Source organism: Hyla sarda, chromosome 4 (assembly GCF_029499605.1).
Source record: "Hyla sarda isolate aHylSar1 chromosome 4, aHylSar1.hap1, whole genome shotgun sequence".
NCBI classification, from domain to species: Eukaryota; Metazoa; Chordata; class Amphibia; order Anura; family Hylidae; genus Hyla; species Hyla sarda.
The window spans coordinates 121,729,002-121,755,262 of record NC_079192.1 but is presented as its reverse complement, the minus strand read 5'-3'; the positions used below and the strand labels follow the sequence as shown (position 1 = coordinate 121,755,262).

The 26,261-nt window shown below is 43.1% G+C and overlaps 1 protein-coding gene across 16 annotated transcripts in view; it reads left to right on the top strand.

Annotated features, from left to right (window-relative positions):
* Positions 1 to 26,261, top strand: part of LOC130368383 (mesoderm posterior protein 2-like) — a 134,304-nt gene that overhangs the window by 62,614 nt on the left and 45,429 nt on the right. For 2 of the 16 annotated variants that reach the window (XM_056571958.1, XM_056571953.1), the window contains exon 3: positions 16,235 to 16,372. The exons of the other annotated variants lie outside the window; for them this stretch is intronic. The gene's annotated coding sequence lies outside the window, so the exon portion shown is untranslated. The remainder of the gene's footprint in view (positions 1 to 16,234; positions 16,373 to 26,261) is intronic. 16 annotated transcript variants of the gene reach the window in all.

Genomic DNA, 26,261 nt, shown 5'->3' with positions numbered 1-26,261 from the left:
AACATGTATCCTGCTGCCCCAGCAACTTTGTTAACCTTTAAAATCATCCATTATATTGAGTTTGCTGATATTCCACCTCTTAATATCAGTCGCGATCCAGGGGCATTTGTAGCATTGGGTGTACAGAGTCCAAGCCTTGTTCTTTATTTTATTTTTTTGCATTTTTCCCTGGATTCCTGAGCATCAGTCACATTGTACTATATGTGCGTCCACAGGATACCATTGGCTCCATATCTCACAATTCACTCTAATAGAAAAGAAGATATCTAAGGCTTGTGGCCTAAAAAAATGCGAAGACTGCATAAAGGCTGTTGGCACAATGCAGTGACATCACTGCACTGCTTGGCAGCTGAACTTGACTTGGAAATAAAATTAAAGTGTACCTATGATTAGTAAATATGTTTTATATAATGTAGATAATAACATTTTATGTATGTATAAAGTAGATAATAACATATGTATATTTGTAATATACATTGGTTAAAAATTTGTAAATGTTTGCCCTGCAGCGGGACAAGCGGGGCTCTGTGCACTGGGGACAAGCGGGGCTCTGTGCACTGGGGACAAGCGGGGCTCTGTGCACTGGGGACAAGCGGGGCTCTGTGCACTGGGGACAAGCGGGGCTCTGTGCACTGGGGACAAGCGGGGCTCTGTGCACTGGGGACAAGCGGGGCTCTGTGCACTGGGGACAAGCGGGGCTCTGTGCACCGAGGCTCTATGACAGGCTTCTGGCGCACACAGCAGGATGATTAACAAGCCAGGCGCTTGGTACTATTATTGTGTGGGGGACACAAGGATGAGAGCTCAAGGGCAAATTTGGGAGGTGTGCACAATGGGAAATTAGTGAAGGTGGGCATAATAATAGGGTATTCTTACTTTTAAGACCCTAATTATGGCTTTCTGGTTAACTCAGATGATCTCAGGTTCTGACACTATAATTGGTCGTAATGTGACAGATATCCTGTGGATATGCCATAACTGTCAATATGGGAATGCACCTTGAAAGCTGACTATACTTTGGAAACCGTACTTGTTGGCTAAACAATTGTTCAGATAACTGGTATCTTGACAGGCATGCTACATCACATAAGGTTAAAAGAGATAAGCAACAGACAGATAGATAGATATATATAGGGTACCACTAATCTCAGGAAAAATAACAGGATTAGGCTATTCAAAATCTATCCTGTGTTACTCAAAAGGAGAAATGTTGAAGGTCAGACTGTATCTAAAGACCTCTTCCATTTGTATAAGTGTTATGTTCAGAATAGTTAAAATATTTTTTTAATGTAGGCATTATAGGATCATTATGTTGTGTCCATACTATTACACCCAAGTATAGTAGTTCATATTGTTCACTTGCTAGTCTTTCCTTGATATTTATCAGTAGGTCCCATGTTGACAGTGGTAATGGGACCTCTTAGTATTTGACACCCATCACTGTCTAGGAATACAACCTGAATATAAAATGGGCTGTAGCCTGCTATTGGTATTCTTCTAGCTCAAAATGAGTGTCCATTTAATGTCAGCTAATATCAAACAACCATCTAAAGTGTAGAGAGGCCTCCAAGATAGATGGATGAGATAGGGGGATTTCCATTCAGGGCACATGAATGCTCGACCAAGCCAAGAATACATGTGTATTGGGGCTTTGGATAAATGGGTGTTGGCTGAATAGCCAGCACTCCGATGGAAAAACAATTTTTTTTTTCCTTTTTAAATCAACTGGTGCCAGAAAGTTAAACATATTTGTAAACTACTTCTATTAAAAAATCTTAATCCTTCCTGTATTTATTAGCTGCTGAATACTACAGAGGAAATTATTTTCTTTTTGGAATGCTCTCTGATGACATCACAAACACACTGCTCTCTGCTGACGTTAGTATAATAATAAGTCTTTATTTATTTGTTGTCCTTAGTGGGATTTGAACCCAAGGCCCCAGCACTGCAAGGCAGCAGTGCTGACCACTAAGCCACCATGCTGCCCTTAGCATACATCTGCTATGTTACGGTTGCTAAAATGGACAGAGATGTCAGCAGAGAGCACTGTGGTCGTATTGTCATCAATGTTCCAAAAAGAAAGGAATTTCCTCTGTAGCATTCAGCAGCAAATAAGTACTGGAAGGATTAAGATTTTTTAATAGAAGTAATTTACAAATATAAAACAAAGATTAACCACACCTCAAGAATACTACCCTAGGGTACACAGTGAATAATTGTTTGAGACATAAAGTTTTGAAAAAAGTGCAGATTTTATTAAAACAATAAAAACCTAAATGGTTAAAAATATCAGAGCAATGTCAATGTTATCTTAAACTGTCATTGGGCCCTAATGACAGATTTAGAAAATATGAATATATGTATAGCAACCACCTAATATAGAATAATCTATAGATGTAAAAAACAAATGCAATTTTTCAACGATATATAATGATCCGGAGTCGACTATTAGTCCGGCACCTATGATGAATAAAAAAGGGCTGATAGTCCGGCACTTGTAATGGAAAAGGCAAAGTCACTTGATGGACTGATGTACAGGTGTATAAAAAGCTGCCCACAGTTGTTAGACAAATGCAAAGTTCAACCTCACCCTGGCTGCTGGTCCCGTACTGCGACGGGCCGATAGTTGAAATTCTTGTGTTGGCTGCAGCAATCCTGGCGTGAGAGCCTGGATGGATATGGGCTCCGGCAGGAGACTCTCTCGGGAACGGTCCGTGGTATCGGCAAATACCTGGATGTGTATCGGACCTTCGCTGGAGAGATCGTGGCTGGGTTCTGGTAGTGCAGGCAGCAGGTTGGTAATGCGCTCAGTAGGAGAGGATGTTTGATGAATGCAGCAAGTGGTGCACAAAGTTCTGGTCCGGCTTCAGTCTAGGTGGTGCGTGCAAATTGTGCTCTGTTCAGATTAAATATCAGCCTAGACGCGTTTCAGGGTGCTAAAAACGACCCCTTCCTCAGTACTGAAGAAGGGGTCGTTTTTAGCACCCTGAAACGCGTCTAGGCTGATATTTAATCTGAACAGAGCACAATTTGCACGCACCACCTAGACTGAAGCCGGACCAGAACTTTGTGCACCACTTGCTGCATTCATCAAACATCCTCTCCTACTGAGCGCATTACCAACCTGCTGCCTGCACTACCAGAACCCAGCCACGATCTCTCCAGCGAAGGTTCGATACACATCCAGGTATTTGCCGATACCACGGACCGTTCCCGAGAGAGTCTCCTGCCGGAGCCCATATCCATCCAGGCTCTCACGCCAGGATTGCTGCAGCCAACACAAGAATTTCAACTATCGGCCCGTCGCAGTACGGGACCAGCAGCCAGGGTGAGGTTGAACTTTGCATTTGTCTAACAACTGTGGGCAGCTTTTTATACACCTGTACATCAGTCCATCAAGTGACTTTGCCTTTTCCATTACAAGTGCCGGACTATCAGCCCTTTTTTATTCATCATAGGTGCCGGACTAATAGTCGACTCCGGATCATTATATATCGTTGAAAAATTGCATTTGTTTTTTACATCTATAGATTATTCTATATTAGGTGGTTGCTATACATATATTCATATTTTCTAAATCTGTCATTAGGGCCCAATGACAGTTTAAGATAACATTGACATTGCTCTGATATTTTTAACCATTTAGGTTTTTATTGTTTTAATAAAATCTGCACTTTTTTTCAAAACTTTGTGTCTCAAACAATTATTCACTGTGTACCCTAGGGTAGTATTCTTGAGGTGTGGTTAATCTTTGTTTTAGTTTTTACCCATTTGGATTGGTGGGGATCAATCCTTTAACCACAATAACCTCGAATACCTGGTTGTGAGCTGCACACATTTTTCTAATTTACAAATATGTTTAACTTTCTGGCACCAGTTGATTTAAAAAAGAAAAAAAAAATTGTTTTTCCACCAGAGTACCCCTTTAAGACCCAGAGTCCTAATCATGGGTATCTCGACCTAAAATGAAGGCAATCTATTTATATACAGTAAATAAACTAAATAGTATCACCAAGTCATTATTGGGAGAATTTACTAAATTGGCTTATTCTTAGTGCAAACTTGTGCAATCTTTAACCCCTTAAGGACAAGCCAATTTTCACCTTAAGGACCAGAGCATTTTTTTGCACATCTGACCACTGTCACTTTAAGCATTAATAACTCTGGGATGCTTTTACTTATGAATTTGATTACGAGTTTTTTTTCGCGACATATTTTACTTTAACATAGTGGTAAATTTTCATCGATACTTGCATCATTTCTTGGTGAAAAATTTAATTTTTCTAACTTTGGAGCTCTGTGCTTGTAAGAAAAAATACATACCAAATAAATGATATATTGATTCACATATACAATATGTCTGCTTTATGTTTGCATCATAAAGTTGACGTGTTTTTACTTTTGGAAGACATCAGAGGGCTTCAAAGTTTACAAAATTACAACATTTTCTAAATCTGAATTTTTCAGGGCCCAGTTCAGATTTGTAGTGAATTTAAGGGGTCTTCTTTTTAGAAATACCCCATTATAAAAACTGCACCCCTCAAAGTATTCAAAATGACATTCACAAAGTTTAACCCTTTAGGTGTTTCACAGGAATAGCAGCAAATGAAGGAGAAAATTCTAAATCGAAATTTTTTACAGTAACATGTTCTTGTAGACCCAGTTTTGGAATTTTTACAAGGGCTAAAATTGCCCCCCAAAATGTGTAACCCAATTTCTCTCGAGTAAGGAAATACCTCACATGTGAATGTATAGTGCTCTGCAGGTGCACTAGAGGGCTCAGAAGTGAAGGAGCAACAATGGGAATTTGGAGAGTGAATTTTGCTGAAATAGTTTTTTAGGAAGCCCCTATGGTGCCATAACAGCATCAAAAAAAAAAAACACATGGCATAATAATTTGGAAACTACACCCCTCATGGCATGTAACAAAGGGTACAGTGAGCCTTAACACCCCACAGGTGTTTGATGACTTTTGGGTAAAGTCTGTGTAAATGAGGAAAAAAATGTTCACTAAAATGCATTTTTTTCCGAGGTAATGCAGAGGTAATAGAAGAAATGGGGTTAGAAATTTTGGGAGGCTTTTTCTCCTGAGTATGGAAATACCCCATGTGTGGACGTAAAGTGCTCTGAGTGCACTACAATTCTCAGAAGAGAAGGAGCCACATTTTGCTTTTTTGAAACCAATTTAGCTGAAATGGTTTTTGGGGGGCATGTCACATTTAGGAAGCCCCTATGGTGCCATAACAGCAAAAACCCCACATGGCATGCTAGTTTGGAAACTAAACCCCTCAAGGCATGTTACAAGGGGTACAGTGAGCCTTAGCACCCCACAGGTGTTTGCCGACTTTTCGTTAAAGTCGGATGTGTAAATTACATTTTTTTTCCCAAAAAAATGTACCATTGTTACAAGAGGTAAAAGGATAACATTTGTAACCCTATTTCTTCTGAGTATGGAAATACCCCATGTGTGGATGTAAAGTGCTCTGCGGGTGCACTAGAATGCTCAGAAGAGAAGGAGACACATTTGGCTTTTTGAAAGCAATTTTAGCTGAAATTGTTTTTGCGGGGCATGTCTTTTTTTAAGAAAGTCCCTATGGTGCCAGAACAGCATGTTACGTTCCATGAAAGGTGGTATAGTCTGGCATTTTTTGCTGTTCTGGCACCATAGGCTCTTTCTAAAAGAGACATGCCCCGCAAAAACAATTTCAGCTAAATTTGCTTTCAAAAAGCCAAATGTGTCTCCTTCTCTTCTGAGCATTGTAGTGCACCCGCAGAGCACTTTACGTCCACACATGGGGTATTTCCATACTCAGAAGAAATGGGGTTACAAATTTTATCCTTTTACCTCTTGTAAAAATGGTAAATTTGGGGGGAAAAAACTACATTTTAGTGAAAAAAAAATCAAATTTTTCATTTTCACGTCCAACTTTAGCGGAAATTTGTCAAACACCTGTGGGGTGTAAAGGCTCACTGTACCCCTTGTTATGTTCCTTGAGGTGTGGTATAGTGTGCCAAGGGGTACAGTGAGCCTTTACACCCCACAGGTGTTTGACAAATTTCCGCTAAAGTTGGACGTGAAATAAAAAATTAATTTTTTTTTTCACTAAAATGCTGGTGTTACCCCAAATGTTTTATTTTCACAAGGGGTAATAGAAGAAATGGGGTTAAAAATTTTGAGAGTTCAATTTTAGGGGAAACTTGTCAAACACCTGTGGGGTGTAAAGGCTCACTGTACCCCTTGTTATGTGCCTTGAAGGGTGTTGTTTCCAAAATAGTATGCCATGGGTTTTCTTTTTTTTTTGCTGTTATGGCACCATAGGTGCTTCATAAATGCGACATGCCCCCCAAAAACCACTTCAGCAAAATTTGCTTTTAAAAAGCAAAATGTGGCTCCTTCTCTTCTGAGCATTGTAGTGCACTCAGAGCACTTTACGTCCACACATGGGTTATTTCCATACTCAGGAGAAAATGCCTCCCAAAATTTTTAACCCCATTTCTCCGGAGTATGGAAATAACCCATGTGTGGATGTAAAGTGCTCTGCGGGCGTACTACAATGCTCAGAAGAGAAGGAGCGCCATTGGGCTTTTGAAGAGAGAATTTGTTTGGAATGGAGTCTGGGGCCATGTGCGTTTACAAAGCCCTCATGTAACCCTATTTCGGAAACTGTACCCCTCACGGAATGTAAAAAGGGGTGCAGTGAGCATTTACATGCCACTGGCGTTTGACAGATCTTTGGAACAGTGGGCTGTGCAAATGAAAAATTAAATTTTTCATTTTCATGGCTAACTGTTCAAAAAAAACTGTCAGACACCTGTGGGGTGTAAATGCTCACTGCACCCCTTATTACATTCTGTGAGGGGTGCAGTTTCTAAAATGGGGTCACATATGGGGGGGGGGTCCACTGTTCTGGCACCATGGGGGCTTTGTAAACATTCATGGCCTTCAATTCCAGGCACACTCTCTCTCCAAAGGCCCAATGGCGCTCCTTCTCTTCTGAGCCTTGTATTTTTTTTTTTCATTTTCACGTCCAACTTTAACGAAAATTCTTCAAACACCTCTGGGGTGTTAAGGCTCACTATACCCCTTGTTATGTTCCGTGAGGGGTGTAGTTTCCAAAATGGTGTGACATGTGGGTGTTTTTTTTTTTTCTTGTTTTTTTTTGGGGGGCGTTTGACAGAACCGCTGTAACGATCAACCACCCCTGTGCAAATCACCTCAAATACATAGTGCGCTCTAACTCCTGAGCCTTCCTGTGCGCTCGCAGAGCATTTTCCGTCCACATATGGTGTATTTCCGTACAAACTCTGTTTCGCAAGCAGTGTGCCTTCAGCTGTTGCAAAAACGACTCTCAGCATACAGTGACAGCTGAAGGGCATGCTGAGACTTGTAGTTGTGCAACAGCTGAAGGCATACTACAACTTCCAGCATGCCCTTTGGCTGTCCGTGCATGGTGGGAGTTGTAGTTATGCAACAGCTGGAGGCACACTTCATAACTACATAACTACAACTCCCAGCATGCCCAGACAGCCAAAGGGCATGCAGGGAGTTGAAGTTGTGCCTCCAGCTATTGCAAAATTACAACTTCCAGCATGCCCTTTGGCTGTGCATGCTGGAAGTTGTTGCTAAACAGCAGGAGGTAAACAGCGCTTACCTCATTCTGTTGGATCCCTCTGCCACAGACCGCCGGGACTGCCGCCTCAGGAGACCACTGCCGCTGCTCGGGACCACCGGCACACCGGACCCCCGGTGAACCTCCCCCCACCGCCGATCACCCCCTCCATCCACTGCTGATCACCCGCTGATGCCGCCCAGCAGGATGGGTGATTGGTCAGCCGTGCCACCACTGGTGCCACCTCACTCATGTTGGGCAAGGGTGATTGGTGCCGACTCGGATTGCACCAATCACTTTTTTTTTTTTTCCAGGTCACTGGTGACCTGAATGACCTGGAATCACCGCAAATCGCTGATCTGAATTAAGGGGTTTGCACGGGGTGCCTGCTGAATGATTTCAGCAGGCATCCTGGGCCGGTCCAGGCGAGCGTCGGGGACCGGAATTCCCATGGGTGTACAGGTATGCCCTTGGTCCTTAAGGGGCTAAAGTGCAAGATTTATTATTTTTTTTTTTTCATAGCAATTAATCTGGTCCAGTTATTTCAAATATAAACAACAAGGCTATAGACCTAAACATGGAAACTTGACAGTGTGTCAATATTTGGATGTAACAAAAAACTAAATCAGCCTTTTGTTATATGCCAGGACAATATTAACACTGACATTGATAGTACATTAATGGAGCCTGATAATAATTCATCAAGAAGGAAATGATCACACTCTAACTGGGTCTGCCAGTGTCCATCACAGGGTCCTGGGAAAGTGTACAGAGGGTCTTCTTACCATTTACAGCTGCTCTATGAAGGTTCACAGTGAACTAGGACATTCCCACACTGAAAAGACCAAAAGGTGGCCAATTTGCCTCCTTTGGTGACAAATTCTTTAACAAGGGGTAAAATGTGAAAGCTTGAAAATATAATTTTCATTGGCCTATTAGTCATCTTAATACCCATCTTTAGCCATTATTTTGCTTGGATGTTTTAGTCTTCTCCCATGTGGACTACATTAACCTTTTAATTGCATTAAAGGGCAATTCCATAATGTTATATATGTGTATATATAATACTTTTACTTTTTACAATATCAGACACTTGGAGCTAAAAATCACACAGCCAGTGCCTGTAAACTAATAATTCAGTGACAGCCACCTACCTTGTCCACTAAAGACACTAACAACCTGAAGCCTACTGAACCCAATTTCTTCGGCACTGATAAGGTACATGTGGTAGTGCAAAGAGTCCCATTGGTGATGATAGGTTCATTAATATGCATCTCATACAATTAACCATCACTTAGATATCTTGTGAACAATTGTGCTGGGATCACATAATGGACGAAGAGGTAAGGATGGGGGGTTTCCTTTGGGCGACTGTGCTGTTTCGCGCTGGAATGGCACCGGATATTATGGACCTTTTTTAGAATATAGTTGTCCTAAAACAAAAGCAACAGTGAGAAATCGTAATCTGTTATCTAGGACCACTATATAATTCAATTGTTTTCAATATTCAACAACATTTGAGTGAATGTCTATGGTCCTCAGATCCTAAGCACAAAATACATGATGTTCAGTGGGGTCTTAATTGGGAACCCCGTTAAATAGTCCTACAAGCCATAATAGGGTGACTGCTTTGGCTTCTTAATATAGGGTACTAGGTAGGGGGCCCCATTTATTAACTCAGAATGTCCTAAGAAGGTATATAAGGACAGACTACCCCTTTTAAAGTTTATCTGTTAACACATACAGTCTACCCTATAACAGGATTTCTCCCAGACAGGAACTACTTATCTCTGTCTGTCAAAGTGAGTGGAGTCCAGTGAGATTAGAGAGAGGTTGGATCATCAAACAGAAGATTACAAGAGATCACAGTCAGATGCTTGCATTTCAAACATTGCAAGTCACAGATTCACAGGAATGAAAGTTATTAGCAGCCCATTTCACAGATAACTGCTGTTCATTACTGGGCTTTAGTTCATTTCCAGATCCTTCCCAGCTCTTGAAGCATACAGGGCCTATATAATTGTGTATTGGCATCCTAGTGCAAATTCACTATAACACCTAGGCTTTTATACCCAGGCACTAGGTGCTCTCCAGCCAGCAGACTAGTTTGCAATACACAGTGTAAGTCAATGCCCAGTCAACAGGTAACTGTGTAAGTGGGTTTTATGTATGTTATCAGTAGACTAAACATAGCTATTGCGCAATTCTTTTCTTAAATGGTAACTCCACCCAAATGTTGTAGGAATGTGTTTTTTAAGTGGAAATTCTTTCAATGCTGTTGTAGACATATGGATAGGTATTGAAGGATAGGGGATAAGTTACAGATCTCGGGAGGGGGGTCTGACCGCTGCCCTCCCCAAATCTCCTGTATAGGATACATGGAGGGGGCGTGTTGGCCATTGCGTCATGCAGGGACGGAACACCCCTTTCCAGCATACTGCCATGGCCCCCGTCCACGGTCGGACCCCCCGCAATCTATAACTTATCCCCTATCCTTCGGAAAGGCAGCTCCACCAATATAGATCTTGTTCTTTGCTTGTTGCCATGGGATATGTCCTGTGTGTTTTCATCTTCTGTCAGGCATGATCAGTTGCTCAGTTCTTCTCACACAGTTAATATATAGCCAAATAGACTGCAGCATATACAGCTAATACAATGTAAAAAGTTCATTTACATACTGATGTTTGGGGGAGTCGTTGGGTATGTTCACATGGAGGAATTTACTCAAATAATTCTGTATTCATATAAAAAACAAGAGAGTACTCAGTCCTCAGTCTCCCACCTGTACAAACAGGTATGTGATGGAGTAATGGATTCACTAGACGATAATTATAAAATTTATTTGTACAAATATAGCCAATCCACAAACCGCAGGGCCCTACGGATGTGTAATGGGATTACAATAAAATATTACATTAAGTAATGACTTCTGCCCATATTCAATCATGCAAAAACTCAATTTAAATAGTGCAAATAATATGCGACTAATGGCAAAAATTAAAAATAAAAATAAATAAATAAATTTTAACAGAATAAAATAGAAAAAATAATGTTCTGGTAGCCGTCCTGTAACAAAAAAGTATGATGTGACAAATCCTGTAACAAAAAAGTATGATGTGACAAATCCTATAACAAAAAAGGATGATGTGGCAAATCTCTGGATATCGTATATCAGTTTCATAGATAGCTTGTGACAGTTCCGTAGACAATCTATATCCAAGGATAAATTATAACAGTTTTTAATCCTGGAAAGGAAACATATATTTCTCCTGTGCGGTAATAGTATTAAACTGTATATTTTCTGGCACGATCAAGTATATAACCGTCTCTGCTATTTAATCCTGAAAAGGAAAACGTTCTCGGCACTGTGTGCCACTCACCACCCTTAAAGTTTGGGGTCCCGGTATCTAGAGGTTCAGTCCATATGCTGGAAGCTGCAGAGATAGCGTGTCTCGATGCAGCCGCTGTTCACAGCGTGTTCTTCGGTAATCCCCGGTGGCGTGTGATGTCACGGGTCAGCTGATTTCAGTCAGCTGACCTCTAGGCCAGTATGAGCCGTATACAGGTAAGTAGATAGAAGTTCCAAGGGTGGTTTCAATGATGATACAAATAAGCGGGGATTCGTACACAGAGTTTAAAAGGTCATGCTGGGACTTGTAGTCCGTACCGCTGAGTGGAGATAGATAGTCTCTTATTTCTGTCACAGCTGTAATAATAGATGTTCCATCAAAAGATATCCAGATAATGTCCAGAAAAATATCCAAATTAATCCATATAAATCGCAAGTAAAACGCACAATGTGAATAGAGCAGTAGTCCAAAAAGAACTTCAAATCTCAGAATAAGAACCAAACGCGTTTCGGGGTGTCAAAAGAAATAAAATATTAGAAATATTAAAATACCCCTACCTCGTCCCCTGTTTTTTTTGAGCTGCACACTGTCACGATTCGGCTGGCAGGAGGTGGATCCTCTGTGCCAGAGAGGGATTGGCGTGGACCGTGCTAGTGGACCGGTTCTAAGTTGCTACTGGTATTCACCAGAGCCTGCCGCAAAGCGGGATGGTCTTGCAGCGGCGGTAGCAACCAGGTCGTATCCACTAGCAACGGCTCAACCTCTCTGACTGCTGAAGATAGGCGCGGTACAAGGGAGTAGACAAGAGCAAGGTCGGACGTAGCAGAAGGTCGGGGCAGGCAGCAAGGATCGTAGTCAGGGGCAACGGCAGGAGGTCTGGAACACAGGCTAGGAACACACAAGGAAACGCTTTCACTGGCACAATGGCAACAAGATCCGGCGAGGGAGTGCAGGGGAAGTGAGGTATAAATAGGGAGTGCACAGGTGAACACACTAATTAAGCCAACTGCGCCAATCAGTGGCGCAGTGGCCCTTTAAATCGCAGAGACCCGGCGCGCGCGCGCCCTAAGGAGCGGGGTCGCGCGCGCCAGGACAGGACCGACGGAGAGCGCGTCAGGTACGGGAGCCGGGGTGCGCATCGCGAGCAAGCGCCACTCGCATCGCGAATCGCATCCCGGCTGGGAGAGGTATCGCAGCACACCCGGTCAGCAGATCTGACCGGGGCGCTGCAAGTGCGAGGATGTTGCGAGCGCTCCGGGGAGGAGCGGGGACCCGGAGCGCTCGGCGTAACACACACAATCGATACTATTTTTTTAATTCTGTATTCAGCTCCAATTCCGCCTTGAATTACAGTTCTATTTACTTTAATGGTCATTGTGCCACTCTGTTCACACTGAGAAATTTCCCCAGATGAAATTCCAACACTATGTTTTCCGCTAGGACACTGGATATGTTCATTTTTCCTAACAAAATGACCGTGGAGCAAAAGCGAAGTGCTGAATTTTTAATGGAGAATTAGGAGGCAGCCTATTGGTGGTTGTAATATTGATCCTCCTCCAGATTTGTCAAATTTATTTTCAAATTTTGCATTAATTCCGCGCCAATTCCAATTCAAGATAAAAGCAGATTTGCAAAATTTCCTGACAAAAATTATTCCTCGTCAATTCCTTGCTAATTCCTCAGTGTGAACATACCCTTACTGTCTGGTTAAATAATCACTGGCCAAGTTGGGATAAATCTAATATATATTTCCTGTACTGTAAATATACATAGAAGCATAGAATGTGTCAGCAGATAAGAACCATTTGGCCCATCTAATCTGCCCAATAACCAGAATCCTATCAATAGTCCCTGGCCCTATCTTATATGAAGGATAGCCTTATGCTTATCCCATGCATGTTTAAACTCCTTGACTGTATTTACAGCAACCATCTTTGCATGAAGGCTATTCCATGCCTCCACTACTCTCTCAGTAAAGTAATACTTCCTGATATTACTTTTAAACCTTTGTCCCTCTAATTTAAAACAATGACCTCTTGTGGTAGTTTTTCTTTTAAATATTCTCTCCTCCTTTACCGTGTTGATTCCCTATGTATTTAAAAGTCTCTATCATATCCCCTCTGTCTCTTCTTTCTTCCAAGCTATAAATGTTAAGGTCCTTTAACCTTTCCTGGTAAGTTTTATCCTGCAATCCATGTACTAGTTTAGTAGCTTTTCTCTGTACTCTCTCTAGAGTATCTATATCCTTCTGGAGATACGGCTTCCAGTACTGCGCAAAATACTCCAAGTGAGGTCTCACCAGTGTTCTGTACAGCGGCATGAGCACTTCTCTCTTTCTACTGCTTATACCTCTCCCTATACATCCAAGCATTCTGCTAGTGTTTCCTGCTGCTCTATTACATTGTTTTACTACCTTTTAAGTCTTCTGATATAATTACTCCTAAATCCCTTTCCTCAGATACTCAGGTCAGGACTGTGTCAAATATTCTATATTCTGCCTGAGGGTTTTTACGCCCCAGGTGCATTATCTTGCACTTATCCACATTAAATTTCAGTTGCCAGAGTTCTGACCATTCTTCTAGTTTGCCTAAATCCTTTTCCATTTGGCGCATCACTCCAGGAACATCGACCATGTTACATATATTTGTGTCATAAGCAAAAAGACCAATATTTTACCATCGAGACCTTCTGTAATATCACTAATGAAGATATTAAGCAAAATTGGTCCCAGTACAGATCCCTGAGGTACCGCACTGGTTACAGGACCTTGCTCAGAATAATCTCCATTGATTACAACCCTCTGTTGTCTGTCACTCAGCCACTACCTAATCCATTCAATAATATGGGAGTCCAAACTCAATGACTGTAGTTTGACAAGTCTATGTGGGACAGTGTCAAAAGCCTTACTAATATGTGAACATCCTGAACAGCTTACAGGACAGCCGGAGGGTCCCTACCTGCCTCCTCGCTGTCCGATTGCCGAATGACTGCTCAGTGCCTGAGATCCAGGCATGAGCAGTCAAGCGGCAGAATCATCGATCACTGGTTTCCTATGAGAAACCAGTGATCAATGTGAAAGATCAGTGTGTGCAGTGTTATAGGTCCCTATGGGAGCTATAACACTGCAAAAAAAAAGTGAAAAAAAAAAAGGGAATAAAGATCATTTAACCCCTCCCCTATTAAAAGTTTGAATCACCCCCCTTTTCCCATAAAAAAAACACAGTGTAAATAAAAATATATATGGTATCAACGCGTGCGGAAATGTCTGAATTATAAAAGTATATAGTTAATTAAACCGCACGGTCAATGGCGTACGCGCAAAAAAAAAATTCCAAAGTCTAAAATAGTGCATTTTTGATCACTTTTTATGTCATGAAAAAATGACTAAAAAGCTATCAATAAGTCCTATCAATGCAAAAATGGTACCGTTAAAAACTTCAGATCACGGCGCAAAAAATGAGCCCTCATACCGCCCCATACACAGAAAAATAAAAAAGTTATAGGGGTCAGAAGATGACATTTTTAAACGTATTAATTTTCCTGCATGTAGTTATGATTTTTTCCAGAAGTCCGACAAAATCAAACCTATATAAGTAGGGTATCATTTTAATCGTATGGACCTACAGAATAAAGATAAGGTGTCATTTTTACCGAAAAATGTACTACGTAGAAACGGAAGCCCCCAAAAGTTACAAAACAGCGTTTTTTTTTTTTCAATTTTGTCGCACAATGATTTTTTTTTCCGTTTCACTGTAGATTTTTGGGCAAAATGACTGATGTCATTACAAAGTAGAATTGGTAGCGCAAAAAATAAGCCATCATATGAATTTTTAGGTGCAAAATTGAAAGAGTTATGATTTTTTAAAGGCAAGGAGCAAAAAACGAAAATGCAAAAAAGGAAAAAACCCCGGTCCTTAACCCCTTAAGGACTCAGGGTTTTTCCATTTTTGCACTTTTGTTTTTTCCTCCTTACTTTTAAAAATCATAACCCTTTCAATTTTCCACCTAAAAATCCATATTATGGCTTATTTTTTGCGTCACCAATTCTACTTTGCAGTGACATTAGTCATTTTACCCAAAAATGCACCGCGAAACGGAAAAAAAAATCATTGTGCGACAAAATCGAAGAAAAAACGCCATTTTGTAACTTTTGGGGGCTTCCGTTTCTACGCAGTGCATATTTCATTAAAAATTACACCTTATCATTATTCTGTAGGTCCATACGGTTAAAATGATACCCTACTTATATAGGTTTGATTTTGTCGCACTTCTGGAAAAAATCATAACTACATGCAGGAAAATTTATACGTTTAAAAATGTCATCTTCTGACCCCTATAACTTTTTTATTTTTCCACGTACAGGGCGGTATGAGTACTCATTTTTTGTGCCGTGATCTGAAGTTTTTATCGGTATGATTTTTGTTTTGATCGGACTTTTTGATCACTTTTTATTCATTTTTTAATGGTATAAAAAGTGACCAAAATACGCTTTTTTGGACTTTGGAATTTTTTTGCGCGTACGCCATTGATCGTGCGGTTTAATTAATGATGTATTTTTATAGTTCGGACATTTACGCACGCGGCAATACCACATATGTTTATTTTTATTATTTTTTACACTGTTTTATTTTTTATGGGAAAAGGGGGGTGATTCAAACTTTTATTAGGGAAGGGGTTAAATGACCTTTATTAACACTTTTTTTTTACATTTTTTTTGCAGTGTTATAGGTCCCATAGGGACCTATAACACTGCACACACTGATCTTCTACACAGATCACAGGCGTGTATTAACACGCCTGTGAGCAGTGTTATCGGCGCTTGACTGCTCCTGCCTGGATCTCAGGCACGGAGCAGTCATTCGCCGATCGGACACCGAGGAGGCAGGTAGGGGCCCTCCCGGTGTCCTGTCAGCTGTTCGGGACGCCGCGATTTCACCGCCGCGATCGGCGATGTGTGGTATTAGCCGCGGGTCCCGGCCGTTGATGAGCGCCGGGACCGACGCGATATGATGCGGGATCGCGGCGCGATCCCGCTTCATATCGCGGGAGCCGGCGCAGGACGTAAATATACGTCCTGCGTCGTTAAGGGGGTGCTCCAGTGGAAAACACTTTTGTTTTAAATCAACTGGTGCATGAAAGTTAAACATATTTGTAAATTACATCTATTTAAAAATCTTAATCCTTCCAGTACTTAGCAACTGCAGTATGCTACAGAGGAAGCATATTTCTTTTTTAATTTATTTTGCACTCTGCTGACACCTCTGTCTATTTCAGGAACTGCCAAAGCAGGAAAAAATCCCCATAGCAAACCTCTTCTGCTCCGGACAGTTCCTGATATGGACAGAGGTGACAGCAGAGAGCACTGTGGTCAGACAGAAAAGAAATTCATGTGGAACATACTGCATTTGAGAAGTACTGGAAGGATTAAGATTTTTAAATAGAAGTAATTTACAAATATGTTAAATTTCCTGGCACAAGTTGATTTATAAAAATGTTTTCCTCTGGAGTACCCCTTTAAGGCAGTCCGCTAGCCATTTATTCTCTTCTACATACCTTCCTTCCTTTGTTTTTAATTTAGTTACCGTATATACTCGAGTATAAGCCGACCCGAGTATAAGCCGAGACCCCTAATTTCAACCCAAAATCCCAGGAAAAGTTATTGACTCGAGTATAAGCCTAGGGTGGGAAATACCTCATCCCCCCCTGTCATCATCCAGACCCGTCATTAACATCCTCATCATCATCCCCTTGTCATCATCCCACACATCCCCCCTTCATCATCCTCTTATCATCCCACACATCCCCCCTTCATCATCCCCATATCATCCCACACATCCCCCCTTCATCATCCCCTTGTCATCATCCCACACATCCCCCCTTCATCATCCCCTTATCATCCCGCACATCCCCCCTTCATCATCCCCTTATCATCCCGCACATCCCCCCTTCATCATCCCCTTATCATCCCACACATCCCCCCTTCATCATCCCCTTATCATCCCGCACATCCCCCCTTCATCATCCCCTTATCATCCCACACATCCCCCCTTCATCATCCCCTTATCATCCCGCACATCCCCCCCCCTTCATCATCCCCTTATCATCCCACACCCCCCCTTCATCATCCCCTTGTCATCATCCCACACATCCCCCCTTCATCATCCCCTTGTCATCATCCCACACATCCCCCCTTCATCATCCCCTTATCATCCCACACATCCCCCCTTCATCATCCCCTTATCATCCCGCACATCCCCCCTTCATCATCCCCACCCCCCTTCATCATCCCCACACCCCCCCTTCATCATCCTCTTCTCATCATTCGCCCTCAGTGGTCTTCAACCTGCGGACCTCCAGAGGTTTCAAAACTACAACTCCCAGCAAGCCCGGGCAGCCATCGGCTGTCCGGGCTTGCTGGGAGTTGTAGTTTTGAAACCTCCGGAGGTCCGCAGGTTGAAGACCACTGCGGCCTTCAACATCATCCAGCCCCCTCTCACCCCCCTTTAGTTCTGAGTACTCACCTCCGCTCGGCGCTGGTCCGGTCCTGCAGGGCTGTCCGGTGAGGAGGTGGTCCGGTGGGGAGGTGGTCCGGGCTGCTATCTTCACCGGGGGCGCCTCTTCTCCGCGCTTCCGGCCCGGAATAGAGGCGTTGCCTTGACAATGACGCAGAAGCACCTATGCGTCGTTGTCACGGCAACGTGACTATTCTGAGGCCGGGCCCGAAGCGCTTAGAAGAGGCCTCCCCGGTGAAGATAGCAGCCCGGAACCACTATCCCACCGGACCACCTCCTCACCGGACAGTCCTGCAGGACCGGACCAGCGCCGAGCGGAGGTGAGTACTCAGAACTAAAGGGGGTGAGAGGGGGCTGGATGATGTTGAAGGCCGCAGTGGTCTTCAACCTGCGGACCTCCGGAGGTTTCAAAACTACAACTCCCAGCAAGCCCGGACAGCCGATGGCTGCCCGGGCTTGCTGGGAGTTGTAGTTTTGAAACCTCTGGAGGTCCGCAGGTTGAAGACCACTGCGGGTGGGGGGAGTTCACTCGAGTATAAGCCGAGGGGGGTGTTTTCAGCACGAAAAATCGTGCTGAAAAACTCGGCCTATACTCGAGTATATACGGTATTCCTTGTTTTGATTTCCTTTTTTCACTTATATATCTGAAGAATGTCTTATCCCCTTTTTTCACAGATTGAGCTAGATTTTATTCTGCCTGCACTTTAGAAGTTCTTTTAACTTGTTTGGCCTCTTTCTGCCTAGTCTTGTAGATTTCCCTATCTTCATTGCTCTGGGTTGTTTTATAATTACTAAATGCTAGCTTTTAGTTTTTTATGATTTTGGCCACTTCTACTGAGTACGATGGTGGTCTCTTCCTTTTTCAGCTTTTACTGATAAGTCTAATGCAATTTTCGGATGCCTTCAATACTGCACCTTTTAAGTAGTTCCATTTCTTCTGGACTCCATGAAATCCATTCCAGTCTGATAGGGACTCATTTATGACTAATCTAATTTTTGAAAAAGTATTTTTTTCTAAAATCTAAAACTTTTTGTTTTTTTTGTGTGATGTGACTCCTTCACTGTTCTTATATTAAACCACACTGACTGGTGATCACTCAATCCCAAGCTTTTGCCTACAGTAACATCATATACCAAATCCCCATTTCTGAATACCAAATCCAAAATGGCCTCCCTCCGGGTTGGCTCCTCAACAGCTTGTTGTAGAGATAATTCCAGTGGGGAATTTAGAATATCTGTACTCCTGACAGAACTAGCTGTTTTGGTTTTCCAGTTTATATCCGGAAGATTGAAGTTTCCCATGATAACTTCTCTGTCATGACCGACTGGAGGGACAGGGAGAAAGCCCTAAACTGGCCCTAAAAACACTCTTCCTGCCTACTTGCCCAAACACCCTAAGCGGTGAATCGACAACTTGGAGCCGGTCTCTCCCTGCGCTACAGTGCAATGGCATAGAAACAAATAATATACATAGTTGATCACAGGCCAGAAATGGAAAAATACCAGACTGCCAGATATACCAGACAATATACAAACACTAACAGGGCAGAATATAGTGTATTAAAAAACAGATCCTAAACCAGATATGAGATAAACAGAAGACCTGATAAAATGAACAAGACTAGGTATGCAACAAGAATATAGCAGAATCCAAGAGAAGCAGAGTATGGACGGAAGAACTGAAAGCTAAAACACTAATCTGATCAGGTAACATAGGACATTGTTCACACTGGACACAGATAACAAACATGAACTTCATAAAAACAGATACAAGAACACAAAACTCTACAACGCAGAGGAACACTGGTCAGGATACTAAACAGGATATTTCTCAAGATTCAAAACAGGATATATTTCTAGATACAAGACAGGATAAATTCAATACTAAACTCCACTATGTGGAGGAACAGGACAGGATTATCACAGTGTGAACACAGACTAAGCAGAGCAAACTTACATCCTAAAACCCGACAAATAACACAGACTAAAATCTACAATAAACAGGACTATTTAACCATGGCTAAAACTCAGATAAAATATCACAAGAAAAATACAAAGTGCATGCTCAAGCAGACTTGGAAGTATATTGCACAAACAGACATCATAGTAGCATTAAAGGGGTAATCCGGCCCTTATGCATCTTATCCCTTATCCATAGGATAGGGGATAAAATGTATGAACACGGGGGTACCCCCGCAATCTGTCATTCTGCACCACCTTTGTGAGCTTTCTGCAGCGCTGGAGGCTCTGTGTGTAAAGTGTGATGATCACGGAGCCAGAGTATTGTGACGTCATGACATATTATGTCATGCCCCGCCCCCTCAATGCAAGTCTATGGGAGGGGGCGTGACTCCTTTGGATAGGGGATAAGATGTATTAGGGCCGGAGTACCCCTTTAATGCACAAAATAACCAGCAGCCAGAATGCAGGAGAACTCTGGTTAAAATAGACACACCCGAGTTCTCATTTGTTCAGAGCATTAATTATTCCCTATCCAGGGAGGATAGTAAACTGCTCAGAACAAACTAGTGTGTGAATACACAGCTAAACAGAAAAATACAAAAACAAATAAACGGACATTACATTCCCCTTTCAGTATCATTTTAACTATTTGCTCAACTAGTAGATCATCTAATTCTTTAACTTGGCCAGGTGACTATATATCACACCTACACGAGTTACTGCATGTTTACCAAACTGCAACATAATCCAAACTGACTCTATGCTTGCCTCACTAACTTGTATTAGGTTAGATGGGGAAGACTTATCAAAACCTGAGTAGAGAAAGAGAGGTACAGTTGTCCATAGCAACCAATCAGATTGCTTCTTTTACTTTTCAGAGACCTTTTAAAAATAAAAAGTGATCTGATTGGTTGCTATGGGCAACTGCACCACTTTTCCTCTACACAGGTTTTCATAAATCTTGAGAGCAACACTAAATTCACATGGCAGGAGGGAAGGGGAAGTGTATTATTCCATATAATTATGCTGTTTGCTGTGTAAGAGTTGGAGAGAAGAGAAAACTTTACCATTATGACAATGTTGCACAGGAATGAGCATCTGCACTAATGACTGCTGGGAAATTACGTTCGAAGGAAATCACGTGACAGTCAGAAGCTCCGCACACCACAAAGATTTTCATATGAAAAGCAAAGAGGATAAAAAGAAGGTAGAGACCAGGAAATAAGGTCATGCCTCCATTATTCTTCAGAGGCAGACATGTATTTTCATTCAACCTCATAAAATGACATTTTACTACTTTCCCTTAAGCATTTAATAGGTTTTGAAAGGGACTTTTCTAGACTTTTTCATTGATATCCTAAACTGGTGGGGTCTGACACCTGGCACCCCTGCTGATCAGCTGGCAGCCAGAGCCACATCGCCTACATACACAGTGCACTTCAGTGGGAGCTGAGCTTCAGTAACTGAGCATGGCCACTACGTGGCATAAAAGCATAGGTGTTACAGGGATTAGTTCCTTTTACATCCTACCTATGGATAACATGGTAGCTTAGAGGCCTTCAGAAGGCTCTTGGCTGCCATGAAAACCAACAACTACATTGTGGGGGGGGGGGGGGGGGAGGAAGACGTTATCAGGGGCTAGATGGGATCAGGCAAATGTGGCGTCAAGGGGGTCAAATAACCTGGATGTAGCTAGCTCTGATGCTGGTCACTGGCAGCAAATGTTGGCTGCTGATCACAGCCAGCACCCTCAATTTACAAATTGGGCTTCTGTGGTCATTCGATACTTCCTCAGTAGACAATCGCCATACAAGTGTGGAGGATGTCACCAAGTTTTAAGAACAAAATATTGGGACCAATAAAAAAACTTCTGAATGGACCCAAGACCAAAACACAACAATCATTCAGTCCCCAAACCACCAGTATAAACTGTCCTGGTCTAGGGGAGGAGCTAGCCATCACAAGTACTCTTGAAAATGTCAGGGCATTGACTCACAAGGAGCACAAGTAATGGCTGTACATGGCATGGAGTGGTAAAGGATGACCTCCCTTAGACCCACAATTCCACTGAAGGTTTAAACAAGAGACATTGGAAAGAAGGGAGTCTTGAAAGCTAAATTCTGGGTCAAGCATACGTTTCTACATACTACATGTGGGTGTCACCACTGATCTTGTGAACCATTATAAGCGATTGTTACCACTATACCTTACTTGCCTCTTTGTAAAAAAGAAACAAGCCTTGTAGTCTCTTGTATTTCCTCACTAATGTGATGAGACAAATCTGCATAAGAGAACATTTGGAGCTGTTCAGATAAGTGGGATGCAGATTTGATGGGAATTCCATGCAGATTTTGATGCAGAGTCTTTGTAAGAATGTATGTAAAAATTCTACCATGTGAACATACCCTTATATTAACATGTAATTTGGGTATACAAATCCTGTCTGTCTAGCATCTAAATGTCTCCTGGGTGGGTGACTCAGGATTCTAGTGAATGTAGAGGCTTTGCAGTTTAATGTGTTTGTATATTGTACATCTTGTCATGTTAATGTATGCCCAGAAACCTACTGTGCTGTCTACATCATAAGTGTGTTTGAATTCTGTGTGATGCCAACAAAAGAACCAAAGTGTCTATATTTACATACTGTACATACATGCATTTTCAGTATTCCTTTTTAAACTTATGAAGTATGGTTAGGCTATTATCTAGTGACCCACGGGTGTATGGTGGGACCACGGGTGTAGCGGTGTGAGTGGTGAGATCAGATGGTATTAGCCCCTGGGGCAAGATGTTGTTAACCCCTACTGTTCGTGACGCCAATGTGGTTTTAGGGTTCCGGAACACCACACGCCCGGTTCCTCCGCTATCCCAGTTGCTAGTGGTGAAATGAGAGTCCACAACCAGTTATGGTCAAAGGGAGGCTTTACTGAGTATAAGACAGATAGAATTATCTTCACAGTTAAGGCCAGATTTCCCAGAGAGGTGGTCAGGACCCAGAGGGACCTCGCAGCTTGCTGGTCCAATATGCTTGTAATTAACTTGACTCGAGATTGGACTTGACTTGACTATTTGACAGCAGACATAGACTTGAGACTTACTGGAATGACTGTAGCTTTTGGGGTGTTACAGGTGCTGATCACTTGCACTGAGATCTCTGGTGTGTTATGATTCGGCTAGCTGGATGTGGATCCACTGTGTCAGCGAGGGATTGGCGTGGACCGTGTCGGTGGACCGGTTCTAGGGTTGCTACTGGCTTTCAACAGAGCCCGCCGCAAAGCGGGATGGTCTTGCTGCGGCGGTAGCAACCAGGTTGTATCCACCGGCAACGGCTCAACCTCGCTGACTGCTGAGAAGACGTGGGACAGAAGGACTAGACAAAGGCAAGGTCAGACGTAGCAGAAGGTCGGGGCAGGCGGAAAGGTTCGTAGTCAATGTGGATAGCAGAAGATCTGGAACACAGGCTTTGGACAACACTAACGCTTTCTCTGGCACAAGGCAACAAGATCCGGCAAGGAAGTGCAGGGGAAGGGAGGTAATATACACAGGGAGCAGGTGGAAGCTAATTAGATTGATTGGGCCAGGCACCAATCACTGGTGCACTGGCCCTTTAAATCTTAGAGAGCTGGCGCGCGCGCGCCCTAGAGAGCGGAGCCGCGCGCGCCAGAACATGACAGCCGGGGACCGGGACGGGTAAGTGGCTTGGGATGCGATTCGCGAGCGGGCGCGTCCCGCTATGCGAATCGCATCCCCATCGCGAATGTCAGTGCAGCGCTCCCGGTCAGCGGATTGCAAAGGATACTGTGAGAGAGGTGCCCAGAGATCAAGGTCTTTTTCCTGGCGGAGCTCCTGGTGTCTTTCAGAAAAACGCATGTCAATGCGGGTGGTCAAATGGATAAGTTCTTGCAGGTTGGCAGGAATCTCTCGTGCGGCCAGCACATCCTTGATGTTACTAGATAGGCCTTTTTTAAAGGTCGCGCAGAGAGCCTCATTATTCCAAGATAATTCGGAGGCGAGAGTACGAAATTGGATGGCGTACTCGCCTACTGAAGAATTACCCTGGACCAGGTTCAGCAGGGCAGTCTCGGCAGAAGAAGCTCGGGCTGGTTCATCGAAGACACTATGGACTTCAGCGAAGAAGGATTGGACTGTGGCTGTGGCAGGATCATTGGGGTCACAGAGCGGTGTGGCCCAAGACAAGGCCTTTCCAGACAGAAGACTCACTACGAACGCCACCTTAGACCGTTCTGTAGGAAATTGGTCCGACAACATCTCCATATGTAGGGAACATTGAGACAAGAAGCCACGGCAGAGTCTAGAGTCCCCATCAAATTTGTCCGGAAGGGACAAGCGGAGGCTAGGAGAGGCCACTCGCTGCGGAGGAGGTGCAGGAGCTGGCGGAGGAGATGGTTGCTGCTGTAGCAGTGGCAGAAGTTGCTGTAACGTGGCGGTCAACTGCGACAGCTGCTGTCCATGTTGGGCAATTTGCTGCGATTGCTGGGCGACCACCGTGGATAGGTCAGCGAGACTTGGCAGCGGCACCTCAGCGGGATCCATGGCCGGATCTACTGTTATGATTTGGCTAGCTTGATGTGGATCCACTGTGTCAGCGAGGGATTGGCGTGGACAGTGTCAGTGGACCGGTTCTAGGGTTGCTACTGGTTTTCACCAGAGCCCGCCGCAAAGCGGGATGGTCTTGCTGCGGCGGTAGCAACCAGGTCGTATCCACCGGCAACGGCTCAACCTCGCTGACTGCTGAGAAGACGTGGGACAGAAGGACTAGACAGAGGCAAGGTCAGACGTAGCAGAAGGTCGGGGCAGGCGGCAAGGTTCATAGTCAATGTGGATAGCAGAAGATCTGGAACACAGGCTTTGGACAACACTAACGCTTTCTCTGGCACAAGGCAACAAGATCCAGCAAGGAAGTGCAGGGGAAGTGAGGTAATATACACAGGGAGCAGGTGGAAGCTAATTAGACTGATTGGGCCAGGCACCAATCACTGGTGCAGTGGCCCTTTAAATCTTAGAGAGCTGGCGCGCACGCCCTAGAGGGCGGAGCCACGCGCGCCAGAACATGACAGCCGGGGATCGGGATGGGTAAGTGGCTTGGGATGCGATTCGCGAGCAGGCGCGTCCCGCTATGTGAATCACATCCCCATCGCGAATGTCAGTGCAGCGCTCCCGGTCAGCGGGTCTGACCGGGGCGCTGCAGAGAGGAGAACACCGCGAGCGCTCCGGGGAGGAGCAGGGACCCGGAGCGCTTGGCGTAACATGGTGGTTGCTGTGCTCAGTAGCAGATGGAATCTAAAAGAGAAGAGAGAGAATTGTAATGGCTGCCCCTTTATATAGTGGGGGGGGGGGGCTGGACTAAAGCCCATTGGTAAAGCTGCGGGTCATAGGTTAAGCTGGTGCTCTCTGGGAGAACATGTGACACCAAAACATGTGACTGCATAGCATAACGTGACAGACTTATACAGGTCCTTTGTACTACCTATAAATAAGGATACTGTCAAGGCCTTAAAGTGATACACACAACACTCTGGAAACAACAGGTCACTGAGGGTCTCAACCTGACAGGGCCTAAGAGTAGTGCAGGACTATGTCCTGTACTGGGACATTACAATTATACTTGTCAGGTGCTGTATTTTGGAGTTTCTCTTACCTAAAAAGCAATGCTTTTAGTGAACAATACCCGAGTATATACAGAATCCACTAGAGAACATATATAAGATACTTTATTGGGCTCAGTATGAAATTGGAGGCATACAGGGGTACTTATAGGCTTCCTATTATGACTAGTGTTGCTCGCGAATATTCGAAATGCAAATTTTATTCGCGAACATCGCATATTCGCGAATTCACGAATATTCGCTAATATAGCACTATATATTCGTAATTACGAATATTTTTCTTTATTTTTTTTTTTATCACAGTGCACATCACAGTGATCACCCCTCTCTGCTTCCAGCTTGTGTGGTGTAAAGAAGGCTCTAATACTACTGTGTGAGACTGGGGTGCGAATTTTCGTACATGCGAAAATTTGCATATGCTAATTTTCGCATCTGCAAATTTTTGTTAATGTTAATTTTTTGTATATGCTAATTTTCGCATATGCTAGTTTTCGCATATGCGAATTTTCGTATATGCGAAAATAAAACGCGAATATTACGAATATGCGAATTAAGCGAATATATAACGAATATTCGTCCATATATTCGCAAATATTCGCGAATTCGAATATGGCCTATGCCGCTGAACACTAATTATGACACCTTACACATCAGAGCCATATAAAATAGTTTTGATAAAGTTGAAAAATGGCACAGGTCCATCAAGAACCTAAACATTGTTTTTATCCTTAGTTATTGAAACCCCTGTTTAGGTCGTCATTGTTCACACACTCATATGGTATTGTGCTCACTTTAAGCTTAAATGAATTACATATATAATCCCTAATTCTTTGGGCTGCCAGGCCTTGAGGTCAGGGAAAAAAAAGCAGTCCTCAGCCATGTAGTCAAATAGATAAGTAGAAGCTAGAAGACCCTTGGAAGTAGGCAGTGCAGTAATCCCAAGGAAACTTGGATGAGTTTTGTTCATATTAAAAACATGCATTCAAATTTTTTATGACACATTTTGAGGGTTAAAACCTTCTTCATCACTACCAATTTGATGGAGGAGGATTTAACCTCCAAAATGCATTACTGGAAATTGGATATATGTTTTTAATATAGAACTCATCCATGCTTTTGGCTAAAAAATGCCCATACTAGGGAAAAAATCATTTCAAACTCGACTTATATGAATAAGAATATATCCCTGGATCAACATCC